Source organism: Frieseomelitta varia, unplaced genomic scaffold (assembly GCF_011392965.1).
Source record: "Frieseomelitta varia isolate USP_RPSP 00005682 unplaced genomic scaffold, Fvar_1.2 scaffold_243, whole genome shotgun sequence".
Classification (NCBI taxonomy): domain Eukaryota; kingdom Metazoa; phylum Arthropoda; class Insecta; order Hymenoptera; family Apidae; genus Frieseomelitta; species Frieseomelitta varia.
In genome coordinates this window covers 233,692-240,949 of record NW_025109972.1, presented here as the reverse complement: position 1 = coordinate 240,949, position 7,258 = coordinate 233,692, and the positions used below count along the sequence as shown (strand labels likewise).

Genomic DNA, 7,258 nt, shown 5'->3' with positions numbered 1-7,258 from the left:
CGGCGTATATCATTCGCATTAGCCTCTTTACGATCGATTAATTCCTCGGTTGCGGGAACAAAACATCTCGCCGTGTGAACGATCTACAAAGTCGCCGGCGGCGCTCTGTCGACGGGCTTTGTCGACGCGTTTAGACGGCAAAGCCGCGCGATAAAAATACCGCCGTAAAAACTGCGATATCCCGCCGGACGATTAACGCTGGCGCTCGATCTCTTTCCGACTCCGGCGGCTTTCGTACCGCGAGCGCTCCTAACCCAACATAACCTAAACACACCGATTGGTTCGCTTTCAATCAAATCGGGGAAGCGGGGAGAATTCAGTCACGCTAGCGTGGTCGATAGTTTGGTTCGATGAATCGAAAGCCAAAACGATTTTAGCTGCAACTGCGAGCGAATTAGCACGAACAAGGCAACAAGCCTCTCTCTCTCTCTCTCTCTCTCTCTCTCTTCACGGGTAGCGAAGATGTCAATGGTCGTGTTTCCCGGTTTACACGGGTGCCGCGCGAATTATCGGTAGCTCCGCGAGGCTGCGATTCACGAATTAACGAGGCTGGCTCGCGCGCTAATGAAAACGTACAGTTAAATTAGCAGCCACGACCATTTGGGCGTACGCCAAACCTGGATAATTTACAAGTACAATAATTTCGGGGGCCCGAAGTTCAAGCCGAAGGGATTCAAGCGGAGAAGGTACTGGAGAGTCGACAGATTTGACGAGTCGCGGTGTTTGCAAAAACAGGCGTTTACTTACTTTTCGGGGAACAGCAGACGTGACACCGACGAACATCCGCGAATGTCAGCAGCCGGACAGCGATGCGACGATCAGCGACGATCCCTGGGTTGGTAGAAACAATATCTATGGCGGAGAAGGTCCAGGAGAGGTAGCCCAAACAAGGTAAACAAGCGACGAAAAGCACCAAAATAAACAGACGTTGATCGTTCACGTGACACACAGAGATACGCACTACCGCGAAATCCAGTGACCGATTCTCTTCCACGAATAAACAAAACACTGTGAACGTGCGGCGCGGCCGATCAACAACAACGTTCCTTTCGCTCTCGTTGCTTTTTGACTCCGTTCGCCTCGCGCTGTCCAGCGCGTGGACTCACCTTTTCACGTTGTTTTTTTCCCTCTTATGGACGACTCCGAAAACGCGGCGTACTCGAAAAACGGCTCGCTGGCTAGGCGAGGCACCGTTTGCCGCTATTTCGCCGTGTTTCCACCACCTGCCGCCAGAGTGCACCGCTTCGATTCTTGATCGCGCGCCGCTTCGACCGCTCGCATCGATCGTGTATCGACCGTCGAGAATGATGCAACACGACCGCGCACAGCCACCGCGAAGCGTACTTTTTTCTCGCGTGTTCTTCCGTCGCCGTGGAGTGGTGAAGAAACGATGGGAACGATGAACGACAACGACAACGACGACGACGACGACGAGAACGAGGACGACGGAGAAAAGACACGAAGGTAAGCGCCTGTCCGAGAGGAAAAATCGACGCGGCGAGTGATCGTGCACGAGTGCAGCGAGCGTCGAGAAGAGGTCGAGAGAGAGGAACGACCGACGCGGCGACGGTCGCGTGGTATCGATTCGTGGCCGTGGAAAGCCGGCGAGGCAGTCGAGATAGAGAGAGAGAAAGAGCGAGAGAGAGCTTTTTCTTCGCGTTCTCTCCCTCTTCTCCTCGCTCTCGCTCTCTCCGAGTCCTCTCTCTCTCTCTCCCCCTCCTTCCTCCCTCTCACCCTTCTTTGCGAACCTCGTGCGACGCGGTCACCGTACGTACCAGTCCCACAGTTCGAGAGTTGCCAATATATAACACCCCTTTCTCTCGTGCTTTCTCCCTCTCTCTCTCTCTCTCTCTCTCTCTCTCTTTCTCTCTCTTTTTCTTTCTGTTCTCTCCTGTATCCGTAAATCGTACGATCGAACGTCGCCTCCAACCGACGATCCTTGTATGCTGCGTATATTATTTACGACAGAGCGAGAGCGGTTCGTAATTTGTACGTGTGTATGTGTGTGTATGTGTGTGTGTGTGTGAGTGTGTGAGTGTGTGTTACGCTGACAACGGCGACAACGTGCGTACCGAGACGACGCGTACGTACTACGGAAGACAGACGCGTCTCCCTCGAACGTCCGGGTCGGACTGAGCGTGGCAGGGCAAACTGGAGACCCATGGAGTCGTTCGAGGTACCGACTACCCCCACCCGGAGGAGCCACGCTTCGGTTTTCCCAACCCTCGTCAACCGCCTTCCCCTCTCGAACCCCATCCGAACCTAGCGATGGCCATTCGATATTCTCTATGTCGCAAGTTTTCGTGCAATTTGCCAGTACGAATGTTCGAATCGCTTTCGAGAGCGCCAGTCAAGTTTAAGTCTCTCCAACGGATCCTCTCGATCCTACGTGAATTTAAAACAACCCGAAGCGTCTGCAAACGCTCGCCCTCCAAAGTCTGATCACTTTTCAAGCTCTGCTACGCGACGTGACGTTTCCTTTTTCATTCGCTTTTCTTATCCAGAGAAATTACATTACTGTTGTCGCAATGGAATTTGTAGGTCGTAGGTTTCACATTAAAGTGGATAGTTATCGTATTGGAATCGTTCCAATGTCTCGAAATCTTTGCAGTTTTGAAACAGTCTCGGCGTTTGCCGCGGCATATTCAAGCGACGCGATTTCGTGGACATTGTAAAGAAAAATGTTCACAACGCTAAAGTTGTTCAAACTCGAACTCGCTCCAATCTGTCGCTATCTGGCACCCTTCTCTTTTACTCCAGCTTTTGCTTTCGTCTCCCCCTCTCTCTCTATCTCACGATCTTGCCATTCCTACCTACATTTCCCTACCCTCGCGCGTTGCTTCGTCTCACCCTCTCTCGCTGTTACTCTCTCGAACAGCGGCGTACACCCTCGGAGCTGGCTCTCCTCCTCTCTTCTCTACCGACCGTACTTCATCCTGTACCCTTCCTTCAGTCCTCGTCGCGGCACCTTTCGCCCCCCCCTTACTTCGGGGGTTTAAGGCCCGTTCAGCCTCAGTGTTGCCAATTTAGCGAAAGCGCCACTCTTGACAGTGGATCAATCTTTTTATTGATTTCGTTGGGAACAACACTTCTTTTTTTTTTTTTCTTTTTTTCACCCTACGGCCTGCACACACACCGACGCCGACACATTGCTCCGTTTCGAAGGGTTAACTTTCACGCATTATACATGAACAAGCTTTCGTGGTCTCAAAGAGCAATCTGAGAAATCAGAGTTGAACGTAACGGCAGTGCAAGTGCAATCGACTGCCCGTCCATTTCGTTCATCGCGTTTGTAGTAAATTTTAATACTCGAAACAGAATCATTCATGTTACACTCCGGTGATTTTCTTCAATTCTACCTCATCGAAGATACTTTTCTGTGTTACAAAAAATTCGGACGTTATATCCGTTATAAATACATCTCGTTATAAATATCGTATTAAATTATCACTCTGTGATTGTAATAATTTATCATTATTAAACATTTGTTATAATAATTTAATACAAAATTCTTTGGCCGTCGCATTTATCATAAATTTTGATCGACTCGAAACGGAATATCACGTCGCATCTCGTCCCCTGGCCTTTCTAATCTCTACGTTGCCGAAAATATCGGAAAAGGGTATTCTCGAAACGCTCGAATGAAAATTTTAACCGTTACGGTGGATTAATCAGAGAGGCTGGCGCGTTCTCGCCAGACGATTGAAATACCAGTGATAAATTTTAATTTCCATCGTGCCGCGTTACTTATACAGTCGGCACACTGTATCTCGTGTCGTCGTTTAAACTTGCCACGAAGATCGGGTTTTGGTAGGTTGCCATGGCTTTGCGGATCCGACGCCGACGTTCCTCTCTCCCTCGTCCCTTTTCTTTTTTTTCATACATTCTGTCACTGATATATCGCTCGTATCCGAATCGCGCAAACGTGATTTATGCCGCTCATTGCGCAAGAAGGATGGCCAGGGCAGGGTTTTCGAAGTGACTGCCGAACTGCGGGATTCATCTTTTAAATCAGGCCATCGAGAAAAACCTAAATTCACCAATCGCATAATGGAATATATACCACGTGCACGCGTATCCTTTTCCCTCGGGCTGAAAACGAATTACCGCCCGGTACGATCGATCCGATCGATCAGCCGAAACGAAGAACGCAAAATGACTGGATGAGGAGGCGAAAAGCTCCCTGTTGCTGGCAGACTCTCTAGCTAGAACGTAACGTTGTATATCATAAAAGCTGCTGCGTCTTCGTGCAACTGGTTTAATCTTCTCTGTTAGTGGCGTTCCTCTCTGGATCGCTTAATTGCCAAATAAATCTATCTAACTAGACAACCGGCGATAAACTAGCCGCGTAATCCCGCGTGATGCGTGTAACTGGCAATTAAATGGCAAGAGCGTAGAGGGGCAGAGGAGCAGGACGTTATTAAGCATGCAAAAAGTTCAGGTTCGCGGCGTTGCAGCGAGCGACTTTAAAAGTTTGCCAACGCGGACACCGTCGTTCGGTCATTTCTGCGAGATCCTTTTACATAACGCCGTTTTATTAATCACGAGTTACGTCTCGCGCTTGGTCGCGCGTTCAGCTTCTCCGTGAAAATCTGTCGAGGCGTACGCGAGGTGAGAAGGAGAGCGAGGGAAAAGAGCGAGGCGAAGCCGAGTAAAAATCCGAACGGCGTCGGAAAGGAATGAAGTTTAAAAGGTGAACGACGATTTCGAGGTCAAAGGCTTTGGCCAGGAGGATATCGACACACCGCGAGAGGGCTGCAGCCGATAGGGTGAAAATACGCTGTACGTTCTTGTACCGTGGATGGTAACCAAGCCCGCTGCTTCTCGGCTTTCTCGCTCGCTCGCGAAATAAAAATTTGAACAGCGTGGCCAAGGATTGAAACGGTCTCGCAAAATATCCACGCGATATTCCCTTGTCTCTGGAGACGTCCACCGGCCGCCGAAACTGCACACCATTCCCGGCATACCTGACCATCGACGTACAAAACAAACAAATTCCTTTTTCCAAGCGAGCTATGCTTCGTCGGCGATTTCATAAAGCTCGGCAGTGGAATATCTTAAATATCGTGCAACTTGTTGTCCGTCGCACGGTTATCGAGATCCTGAACTCAGCGTGAATTACAGTTGACAAACTGACACGATCCACTTGACTCGTTGTATGTATCACCACTATCGTATCGAAACGTATTCGTAAAATGATATTAAATACCGTCGCGATTCCTCAGCGCCCAAGCTAATAACCGTGTTTTATCAGCGTCGTTTCGTTTGTCCATCTCGCGAAGCGGGAGCAGAGGCTCGAGTTATTTCTTTAATAAAACGTTCCGGAATTTTTCGACGGAGGCGCAGCGTACCCGCCCCGGAGGAATATCAGTTCCTTTTTCTATCACATTTACCGGGATCAAGAACGAATTTCGCACTGTGCAGCACAGTACGAAATGGGGAAGCTCTTTTGCACGACGGTGAAAGCCAAAAACGGTAATCCGCTCGTTCCCGCTGAAGGGCCGAGAAGGTTTTTCGCGATCATGCGAAAACCCGACCTAAAGCAACCGTGGAGCACCGGAGTCTCCTCGTTTTTTCTCTTCCTTTCTTCTTTCTTTTTTTTTTTTTTTTTCTTTTACTCTCCCCCGGACAGGCGCACCCTTCGTCTTATTCGGCCCTCCTTTTATCAGACACCCCGCGAATCCGACGAAAAAAGGGACAGGGGACCCTCTCTCGGAGCAGTTGAGATATTTCACGTTGGATCGCACCGCCGCCGGTCTTCCCTTCGCCTTCCCGTATATCTTGCCTCGCGAGAACCGCTCCCGCGGCCGATTTAATTCGATCGGTCGAATGCAAATGCGGCAAACGTCCGACACGTTACGGAGCTCGTGTTACCTGTGCCCTCTTCGAGCCCGATGTATGTTCACTTCACACGCTATAACTTTCGCGTGGGACTCGACTCGAGGCGTGGTTCGAGTGGATTCTTGGCATCGCGCGCGGCGCCGTGCCCGCTTGTTATAACGCAGAATTTCCGGGATGGATTGTTAACCAGCGTTGGGAAAGAAAGGCACGAAGAAGAAATCTCGTTGAAATAACACGCGAGGAACTGAACGCTCTTGTGAAACTGAAATATCTGGCGAATGGGAACGCGCGTCCTCGGCACCTGAATCGCGCATGCTGCACGGTGGAAAATTTAAAAGTTTGCCAGGCCACGGATGGAACTGCGGAAATAAAAATTTTATGGATTATACAATACAGGTGGGGAAATTCTCCCTGCGTACTCGGCAATGCGAAAACTTTCGAAATATTCCAAGAACGCATTATCGTGTCATTTCCGAACTACAGCGGGCTCCGCGTACGTGCGGAACGCAACCGTTCCTCTTTTTTTTCATTTTATTTTTTTGATATTGAAAATCGATTATAGCCGCGAAATGTGCTCCATTTTGCTGTTTTTTTTTTTTTTTTTTGATCATCTCGATGTCCTCCCTTTCTATTTGACTAATTTAAAACAAAAAACAGTTATCTGAATGTAAAAAATAATTAAAAAAAAAAAAGTTATCCAAATGTAAAGGGAAGGGAAATGGGTATGTAACGATTAAATTACGAACGTTCGACGCAAACTTAAAATTCCAAAAATTCGCAGAACGCAGAACCGATTGAAAAATACATAAACGATATTTGGCCGATAAAACGAGCTTCCATTTCAAACTCCATTTCTGCAAAACTGCATAAACATCCGCGGTCTGGTAATAATCGGGTGTAATCGATGAAACGGTGTAGCCGTGGAAAGGTGGTCGGCTGGAATTGCAATATAACCGATCTCGTTTCGCGACAGTGACGAATCTTTCTCAGTTCCGGGGCAGCGCTGGCAGAGCTGGACAGACCCCCATGGAAAAGAGAATGAAGCTGACGTAGAGGCAGCGCAGGAAACGAAGGTTTTCGGCCGCGTTTGTTCCGGGACTGCCGCAACACGAGTTACGGATAATAACGGCGGGCTATCCAGCAGCCACCGAAGTCAAACCGCAACCCCATCAACATACGCCGCACGTACTGTTCGTGCACTTGCATACGTGCAGGTGCAGCTGCAGTTCACCCAACCTACGTACAACAGAATACCCGAACGATTCCCCTGCACGTACACACTGCCGATCAAAAGTTTGGCCAGCCGTACGTTCGCATTTTGTAGAGTAATCCGAAATGAATTGCGTCGCGCTCGATTATTTCTTAATTAGGAGCCGTACGACGAACTAGGCAGGATGTGTTCGAACATTTGTTCGAA

General features: G+C 49.1%; 1 long non-coding RNA gene across 1 annotated transcript; it reads right to left on the bottom strand.

Annotated features, from left to right (window-relative positions):
• Nucleotides 1-1,107: 1,107 nt before the first annotated feature.
• LOC122528011 lies at nt 1,108-2,121 on the bottom strand. Its single transcript, XR_006306473.1, has 2 exons — nt 1,776-2,121; nt 1,108-1,472 (listed from the first exon to the last, which is right to left on the bottom strand). It is a non-coding gene; the product is annotated as an uncharacterized LOC122528011 (long non-coding RNA).
• Nucleotides 2,122-7,258: the final 5,137 nt, after the last annotated feature.